This window comes from Bubalus kerabau, chromosome 22, assembly GCF_029407905.1.
Source record: "Bubalus kerabau isolate K-KA32 ecotype Philippines breed swamp buffalo chromosome 22, PCC_UOA_SB_1v2, whole genome shotgun sequence".
Classification (NCBI taxonomy): domain Eukaryota; kingdom Metazoa; phylum Chordata; class Mammalia; order Artiodactyla; family Bovidae; genus Bubalus; species Bubalus kerabau.
In genome coordinates, this window is record NC_073645.1 from 43,343,097 (window position 1) to 43,352,808 (window position 9,712).

General features: G+C 48.3%; 1 long non-coding RNA gene across 1 annotated transcript; it reads right to left on the reverse strand.

Annotated features, from left to right (window-relative positions):
* Positions 1-7,025: 7,025 nt before the first annotated feature.
* LOC129636532 (uncharacterized) lies at positions 7,026-9,147 on the reverse strand. Its single transcript, XR_008706983.1, has 3 exons — positions 8,734-9,147; positions 8,132-8,196; positions 7,026-7,676 (listed from the first exon to the last, which is right to left on the reverse strand). It is a non-coding gene; the product is annotated as an uncharacterized LOC129636532 (long non-coding RNA).
* Between the last annotated feature and the right edge of the window lie 565 nt (positions 9,148-9,712).

Genomic DNA, 9,712 nt, shown 5'->3' on the forward strand with positions numbered 1-9,712 from the left:
CTGATGCTTTCGAATTGTGGTGCTGGAGAAGATTCTTGAGAGTCCTTTGGACAGCAAGGAGATCAAGCCAGTCAGTCCTAAAGAAAACTCTGAGTATTTATTGGAAGGACTGATGCTGAAGCTCCAGTACTTCGGCTGCTGCTGCTACTGCTAAGTTGCTTCAGTCATGTCCGACTTTGTGCGACCACATAGACGGCAGCCCACCAGGCTCTCCTGTCCCTGGGATCCTCCAGGCAAGAGTACTGGAATGGGTTGCCATTGCCTTCTCCATACTTTGGCCACATGATGCAAAGAACTGACTCATTGGAAAAGACCCTGATGCTGGGAAGGATTGAGGGCAGGAAGAGAAGGGGGCAACCGAGGATGAGATGGTTGCATGGCATCATTGACTCAATGGACATGAGTTTGAGCAAATTCCGGGAGATAGTGAAGGACAGGGAAGCCTGGCGTGCTGCAACCCCATGGGGTTACAAAGAGTCGGACACGACTTAGCGACTGAACAGCAACAACAGGAACTCACATTACCTAGGGATATTTTCACTGTACTAGGGCTCCAGAAAGATAGAATAGTCTTCAGAATCTCCTAAGGTGCTAAAATGGCATTTGTGGAGTAGATATTTTAGTCTAACAAACCCCATCCCCACCACACACCCACACATGCCCAATAATTGATATTAGTTTGGTTCCCCACCGAAGTAAAATTCAACACACAGAAAGTTTAGGGATTGGAAGATGACAGCTTCCTTAAATAAGTAAGGACATCTCTTCCCCGTGGCAGATGCGGCACTGCCTGGATCCTGCAGAGAACGAGGTCTTGCTATTAGACTCTCCCTCTCTGTGCCCCAGTTTTGCCCCTCCAGGAAGCTCATAAGAGGAGGCTGTGACAATGGAAAGACTTTGGATTCAGCTCTTATTTTCATCCGGCGAACTCTGACACGCTCTGTTCCCCCACTGCTCTGGGACTTCGTGCGAGTGGAGATATTCTGTCTTCGAAGTGCTGAGAGCTCCTTGGAAAGAAAGCCTTGGAGCAAGATAAGGAAGGTCAGACAGCAAATCTCCTGTTACTGGGCTTTGGAAGGGCCAGAGCGGCAGAACCCTGGGTAAGGGGCGATGAGGATGGGGAAACAGCTGATATATATCCCTTCATAGGGGCTTAAGCAGAAAAGGCGAAACAAAGTTTGGAAAAGAGATGTATGTTAGAGGTCACAGTGTCCAACTTCTCGCACGTCCACCCCAAGAAATGGACGATTACAGGAATATATTCACTGATGTGCCGCCCGCCCCCCCGCCTCCATCATTCCCTGTAAAGTCATCCCTTTCCAGCTTTTGTCCCAAATAACTAATATAATAAACAATGTCTCCTTTACTCAGCACTCCAAAAGCCATCCTTTTGTTTAACCACAATTCGCAAAAACAATTTCTTCACTGTAAATAAATCCCTGGACTCTACAATATGCCCTGATCCAGGAAAATACAAGAACTTATTTTAAAAGCTCCATGTATTTTCAAGCAAGGGACATTGTTTCACCATAGAAATGCTATTTTAAAGAATCCTCCTGACAGTAAACTCTAGATAGCATCTTCGGGTGCAAAAATAAAGGCAGCACAGAAGTGAGATGCATGGTGGAAGAAGAGATGGCAAAGGAATTCAGGGTTGTTCCATCTCTTTGGCCCATCACCAAGGGTCTTAGGGCATGACTTGAAACTCTGACGCCAAATTGGAGAGGGCCTTCCTGAGCCAGTCTGCACTGGCTGGACGGGAAGTGTGATCAGCCTGGACAGGCAGTGACAACCTCCAGACTGCCACGGTAGACAGGTTTCCTTCCTAGAGCCAGAAGAGGGGGTGCTGGTCCCTGGTACATGGACACTCAAGTGGGGTTCCTGTAGGGAAGGCAGAGCTGCCTGTATTGTCAGAAATATGTGTGTGCTCAGTTGTATCTGAGTCTCTGCGAACCTGTAGACTGTAGCTGACCAGGCTCTCCTGCCCATAGGATTTTCCAGGCAAGTATACTACAATGGGTTGCCATTTCCTCCTCCAGGGAATCTTCCAGACACAGGGATCGAACCAGTGTCTTCTGGGGCTCTTGCATTGCCAGTGTGTTCTTTACTGCTGAGCCATCTGAGAAGACCCTGTTGTCCAGAAGAATGCACAAAAGTCATGCCTTTTTCCCTCTCTTCTAAGTGGAGGTGGGGGTGGGGTGGGATTTGACTGGATAATGGAGGTGCTTCCTCTGCTCCTTCTCCCCAGCCGAGCCTGTTCACCAGCACCCCACCACCTACTGAGGACCCTTGAGAGATGATGTCCTCTTGAAAGCAGACGGCACTTGGGAGCTGCGGTATTGATCCACCAACACCTGCCAATCATGGGCTGAGGGCTGCTCCTGAAGGTTCCCTGGCCAGCATCCCATGCTGCCCTTTACTAGGAGGTGCACATGCCAAGCCACAGGATGGGAGCCTCAGCTGCTTGCAGTAGTGAACTCTTAGCAGGTGAGGCAATAGGGAGAGTGGAAGGGCGTGGCCAGGGCCCTAACAGCATCTGCTAGGAAACTGAACAACCCAGGGGCTACACTGAATGCAGGGTCCCCTGCTCATGCTCCAGGGTCTTAAGATTACACCTCTTTGCCCCGTAGAGAATCCTCAGGACCTAACCAGTGCCTTGCTTTTGCCCAGTTACTGAGTCCACGCAAGGCATTGGGGCCCAGAGGTGGATGTAGGGTCCGTCCTCAATGTCAAACCACGTGCCCCTCAGGCTGAAGCTCCCCAACCAATTTTCTGCCACTGAAGCTCAGGAGACAAGGTGCCTGGGGGAGGACAGACCTCTCAGCTCTTCAGCAGCAGGGGAAGGACCAAGGACCCCTCCTCTGAGAGGTGCCCAACCCTCATCAGTGCCTAGAGAATATTCTGGGACCCCGACACTCAGGAGTCTCAGACTCTGAATCTATCCTCAGGGTTCAGTCTCCTCCTATCACTTGCTCTACCGCATCTGATTTTCCTGCAGCCCAATATTTCTGTTCACCTGCCCGTTGTGAACAGGAACAGCCATGACTCAGGAAAGAGACAGTCTCAAGGATTTAGCACACTTTACTTTCCACACCGTTCTCAAGTCAGTAAGCCCTACACCAGGGGCTGCACTCACTTGTTCCATGAATCAGTAAGCCCTACGGGGATTGTGCACATGTCGGGGGGGGGGGGGGGTGGGTGGTGCTTCTTGCTGCTCTGGGTCTGTCCGCCTATTTCCAGTAGCATCCCTGACTTCTGTTCAGGCCTGCCTCCCGGCTGCTCTCTCGGGCGACAGCTTAGAATAGATTTCATGACCCAGGCCGAGCTATTCAACTCCTTTCATTTCATATCCTTAGTGAGAGTAGGCGTGGGTGGGGAGGTGAGAGAGGGCTGGGATTGATCTAGGCTGGTCTCATCAGAATTGTCTCCACGGTTTTTCTGGGTATTCTAGGGAAAGGTCATTTACTCTCATCTGCTGGGCGTGGGGCTGCTGGCACGCAGGGCAGGAGAACAGAGCTCCTCAAAGGAAGTGAGGCCAGGAGGTGACGTCCTCAGAGGAGCTGTGGTGAAGCCAGATGTATCCCCTGGACTTTCAACTTAAAATAAACATAAATTCTCTCCAGGCATAAGACACTTGGAACTGGTTTTTCCATCACTCACATCTTCAAATGAAGTCTTGGCCAACGGGCTTGGTAACAGACATTTTCCTTGCTTTTTAGAGGATTTTCCACCATCTTCGGAGATGACAGATGCTTCCCAATGATTAGCTTTGCTGGTGGCAGGTGGGATCCTCTGTGCAGCAGCCACATGGGTGGGGCCCTGCCTGTCTCCTTTCCAGCCTCCCTCCACCTTTGCTCCCAGCCTCTGATCGAGCCAGAAACCTGGGGGGTCACCCCTGATTCCTCTTTGTCCCTTGCTCTTTGAATCCAATCATTCATCACATCTGATTAATTCCATGTCCAGACAGCTCTCCAATTCACCCATGACTTTCCTTCTTCTCTGACATCACCCTGATGTGAACACCTGTCTCCTTCTATGAGGGCTCCTAAAACAGCCCGGCAAGAGTCTGTCCCTCCACACCTGCCCCCTCTAACCTTTTTTCTGCTGAACATCCAAGAGAAATTGCAAAATGTAAATCTCACCCTTAAGTCTCACCCTCTCCTGTTTAAATCACTTACATGTTTGTATGTGTGTCTCACCTACACTGTTCTGGACACAGCAACCCCTTTGTGGTCTCTGGAATATACCAAGCTCTTTTCTGCCTCTAGCATGTATGAGACTCTTATCACTGCTGAAACGAATTATCACAAACCAAATGGCTTAAAACAACACAAATTTATTTCTCATGGTCCTGTAGGTCAGAAATCTCACATGGGTCTCAAGTCCACACGTTACCAGGAGTGTATTCCTTTCTGGGGCTTGGGGCAGTGTGGGAGGGGAGGGGCGGAATCTGTTTCCCTGACTCTGAAACTTCTAGAGGCTGCCTGCATTCCATGGCTCATGGCCCATCCTCGTTCTGCAAGGATTGCATCTCTCTGACTCTTTTCTAATGTCATATTTTCTTCTGCAGTGGGGAAAGGTTTGTGCTTTTAGACTCATATGATAAGACTGGGCCCTCCTGGGTCATCCAGAACATCCTCCCATCTCAAGATCCATAACCTTTATCTGCAAAGTCTCTTTTGCAACATCAGGTAAGATATTCACAGGTACTGATTTTGTACAGATTTTGCTGTGTGCCTGCAAAAATGTCAGTCCTATGGTGGATGCTCTACAAATATCTAATCAATGAATGAATGAAATTGGCTCTGAACTTAAAGCTTAGCCCTGCCTCCTTCTTCAGGACAAATTCTCACCTGAGGTAGAATGGCTTTAGGGAGCTCTGACCTGGCTTTTTGGAATTAAGTACCCAGCCTCCCTTGCTGTGACCCCACCTCTGCCTTATCCCCAGTTAGGATCCCAGGTGTCCTCTCTGACTTTATGAGCCAAGCCTCTGCCTGAGTCATTGCCTTATCCACTCTAGTCCACATGACCCTTGGATTAGAGTCAACTCTTTTTTGTTGCTGTTGTCTTCATTATAAAAGTTTATTGTTAGAATTTATTCCTATCTACTGAGGGGTACAACTATTAATATGTCTCAACACATGCAATAGTAACTCTAGGGTAATAGTCATTCTGCAAATAATCGTACTGGGGCTCTGTTAGGCATGGATCATACTGAAATCAGAGGAAGAATGAGCCCAGAAAAATCCTGACAGTACAGCCATTAATGTAGGAAAGTTCCAGGGTTATGCAACCTGCAAGGCACCATCTATCAGCTGATGGTGAGACTCAAGTAGGAGTTGGTGGGATGAACCTAAGGAGTTGGTGGGATGAACCCAGGATCTACTCTTCTTTTTTTTTTTTTAACTTTTTATTTTGTACTGGGGTATAGTGGATTAACAATGTCATGACAGTTTCAGGTGAACAGCAGAGGGACTCAGACATACATATACATGTATCCATTCTCCCCCAAACCCTCCTCCCATCCAGGCCGCCACATAATATTGAACAGAGTTCCATGCACTATACGGAAGGTCCTTGTTGATTATCCATTTTAAACACAGCAGTGTGTGCAAGTCCATCCCAAACTCCATAACTATCCCTCCCCTGGTCCATCCGCCAGGCTACCACAAGGACATTCGCTAAGTCTGTGAGTCTCTTTCTGTTTTGTAAGTTCATTTGTATCATTTCTTTCTAGAGTCCACATATAAGGGATGTCATATGACATTTCTCCTTCTCTGTCTGACTTAACTTCACTCGTATAACAATCTCTAGGTCCATCCATGTTGCTGCAAATGGCATTATTTCGTTCATGTTAATGGCTGACTAATACTCCACTATATGACCATATATGTACCACATCTTCTTTATCCATTCCTCTGTTGATGGACATTTAGATTGCTTCCATGTCTTGGCTATTGTAAGCAATGCTGCAATGAGTACTGGGGTGCCCGTATCCTTTATCTAGGGTCTACCCTTGGCTTCTGCTGGGGAGGCGTGCATTTCCTTCCAAGCACTTCTCAGAATTACTATTCTACACACCATCATCTGTCTCCCTCAGCAGACAGCACGTACCTGGAGGACAGTGTTTGCTTCTCTTTTGCCCCCTCTTGGATCTGCAGGACCCCCTAGGGCCTGGTGTCCTGCCCAGACACTCAGCGGCTGCTGTGACTACATGGAGGCCCCAACACTCTTGCTTTGTCTGGATCTCCCAGGACTGCCCATGGATCACTGCCCTTCTCCGTGCTGGAGTGCCACCCCCACCCCACGCTGACCGCTCTGCTCACTGAGCCCAGGTCCTCCAGAGGCCAGGTCTGGACTTTCTCTTCTCGTTTCCAGTCCAGTCCCCTTGCCTCTATTCCATGCTGTGGGAATTTTATCTCTACTGCATATTCTGGGATGAATACCAATCTCAGGAATAGGCATCAGTTCAGAAAGAATATAGGATTTACTCATGCAATATTTGTTGAGACCCTGACCAATGCCAGATCTTCTGCTGCGAGTTGCTCAAAACTGAGCAACCATAGGAACTCCCCTTGAGAATTCCCTTGAATGGCAAAGAAACAAATAACTACCCTAGAGTGATAAATGTCCCCAGTTCTGCTGCTACAGCTATGGGGGTGGGACCTGGGGGGAGAAAAGCCAAGTGTCTCCGGTTGTCTTTCCAACTAGACTGTCCTGCTAAGGGGAGCGCTCAGGAATAGGCTGCCCCACCCTGGCTTAGGGTGAGAGCCCACAGAAAGGTTAAGGGGTGAAACCAAGGAGTGTGGACAAAACATTACTTCTCATTTAGCTGAAATTCATGTCTAATTCCAGCAAGACAGAGGCTCAGGCTCCGATGTTGTAAAGATTTGAGAAATTGACAGGTCTGTTCTCAGGTGAGGATGTGCGTGTCCGACTTCACGGAAGGCCTACAGGAGGAATGAAGCAGTCTAAGCAGTGTGTCTGGAGCAGGGCCAGACTTGCCAAACTAGGAAAGAGGATACAGTTCCCCTGGGCCCTACTTCTCAGAGTCTCTTCCTCTGATGCCAAAGCGCTCAGTGGGGAAAATCGCAAAACAGTAGTTAAAAAGATTTTCAAGTTGGAAAATGCAGCCCTGAAGTTAATCGCTAGGCACTAGCCAGGTCGAGGAGTTCTCTTATTTGTCAGCTGAGATGGGGCGATCTGGGAGCAGCCAGAGTGCCAACAAGCAGGTGATATAGTGTCATTCGTCCCCTTGGTCTTGCTTGCCCGTGGACCCCCATCAGAGGCTGGATGGGAAGACAGTTGCTGGCCTGGTGCATTTCTCCGACTTGCAAGCTGACATTAGTCGTTTACTCCCAGCTTCAGTTGTGGCTGACACAGAGTTTTACTAATGCAAAGTGATCTGCCAAACCATTTTGGCCGTGTCTTGCTGGAAGCCGGAGAGAAGACAAAGAACGCTATAAAAAATAACAAGCAAAGCAGAATGCCCTGCCTGTCTCCCTGAGGTGACACCAGCTATTTTCCCATGGAAATAAAGAGAGAAAAGGAATAATTAAGAGGGGGGAGGGGTGGAGAGAAGCAGAGAAACCCATCTGTAAAAACAGGAAGGTTTTCCAAGACTTTTCAGGAGCGCAGGAACAATTATTACATTCTTCCGAGGGGATTCAAAATTCCTGAAAATTGAGAGAATGCGAAAGTGAATCGATGCTGTTGTTTTTGTTGTTTAACCAGTCTTCCCAATTGTTACGTGAGCCTCAAAATAAGTTTTAAGAATGTCCACTCTGTTCTCTGATGTGAAGGGGCCTCTGTGGGGCTTCTCCCCTAATCCGGGTAAGTAAAGAGTGGATTAAGCCAGTAATTTTCAGTAGCTAAAAAAGAACTACAAAGGCGCAAGTGCTACCAATTATATCTCAACACAAACCAGTGCCTCCTTAAGCCTGGACGCAGAGAAGGCAAACAATTTCATTGTCAAGCAGGGTGTTCTGGGGCAAGAAATGGCCTGGCAACATGCTGTGTGCATTAAAGGGGAGCTATCTTGCATGTGCAATTACTCAACACATCTTTAAAACTGTAAACACTTGTTCACATGTGGAGAAGTTTAGAAACTGTGAGGGCTTGGAAAACCCACCTGGCAGGCGGGCTCCCTCCTTTTCTCCCCAGTTGAGTAACCCGGCTCAGGCGCCTGCTGTTCCTCTTGGAGCCAAACACAAGTCATCGGAGAAATCATTAAGGATGGGGGGCAGGGTTGGGGGCAGGAGTTCACGCGCGTGCTATTTTTATCCCGCGGCTCCCTCTTCCCCTCTCTGGATTGATACTCTCCCATAAACCGTGCCTCCCTCTCCCCCACCAACCCCCCGGCCCATCTCCCTGGCTGCCCCGGGGAGCTGGGACCTCGCCGAGATGCCATCTGGCCTGGACTGGCTGCTCTCTCCACCTCTGAGTGGCACGGAGGGGACTGACGTTTCCAAATAAACCCAGCGGAGGAGGATGTCTGCCCAGCTCTGGTTTTGGAAACATCAGACGGTGTGGCCCCAAAGACTACCCGCCACGCATGGAAAAGTAATCTCCCCCAACACGTTCAACCAAAGAATGTATAGAACCCAAGGACCCCAGCTTATAAAGACGGGAATCAAATGGAAATAAAGCCAGGGTTGTTCTCTGCTGTCCGCCGCCCCCTGACTTGGCTCACTTGACAACCATACTCCTGTATATGTCAGGGATGAATCATACGTCAGATTGGAAAAGATCCATGAGATCACCCTGCTCAGCTGGCTGCCCAACCAAAGGGCACGGCTGTTCCTTCTTTCCGGATCTGATGTTCCATCCCCCACAAGGAGCTGCTCCTTTTGTATTGAATTTGCCCTTGTGAGACCACCAGGGAGGGAGCAAAGGCCAGTCCCTGGCCTCTCAGATCCCCCCACATTCTAGGCTCTGCTCTGGAAGATCCAGCACTTCTAAATTTTCAAAGGAAAATACAACCAGCAGTGGAAAGATGGCAATAAATTCACGAGAAATTAAAATTTCGCTCGAAATGGAAATTTTGCCATCACCAAAATCTGCCAGATTTTGGATCAGGGAGTTGGTAAAGAGGTTTCCAAAATGAAATGATGTCTACAAGTTGTTTGTTTTAAAAGACGTAATATATAGAGTAAAAATGAAATAATCATCCCACCCGAATAAGAGTTATTTCTTTCCCAGCAGACCTTTTCCAGGCTCTATAATTTTACTGTTAATGGGCAGAGGGAACGTAATCAGCTAGGTAATGGGCACCCCTAGCACTGAAGTCATTTAATTAGCACCAGTAAATGAGAGTTACCCAGGTGCTGGAGCGCAATTAGCTGTGCCCAAAACATCTCCCACATCAGCCAGTAATTAGAGCTGAGGATGGGAAGCTGAGTGCGCTGGGAGAAGAATATGACACAGCCGAGGACTGGTCCATGCCAGAGGTCCAGCTCTGCAACTGGCTGAGCAATGCTAGTGCCCCACATCCTTGAGGAAAGGCAAAGAATTAAGTTAAAGAATCACATAATAAGTGATCACAATATAGTGGTCTCTGAGTGCTAATAGAAGTTATCTGGGCTCTGAAGCCATTATCATCTAGGTTTGAATCCTAACCAGAGGCTTTCAGTAAGTGAGTAAGATCTTTTTGTCTCAGTTTACTCATCTGCAAAGTGGGTATAATAATAAAATCTACCTGCCACTTAAATGA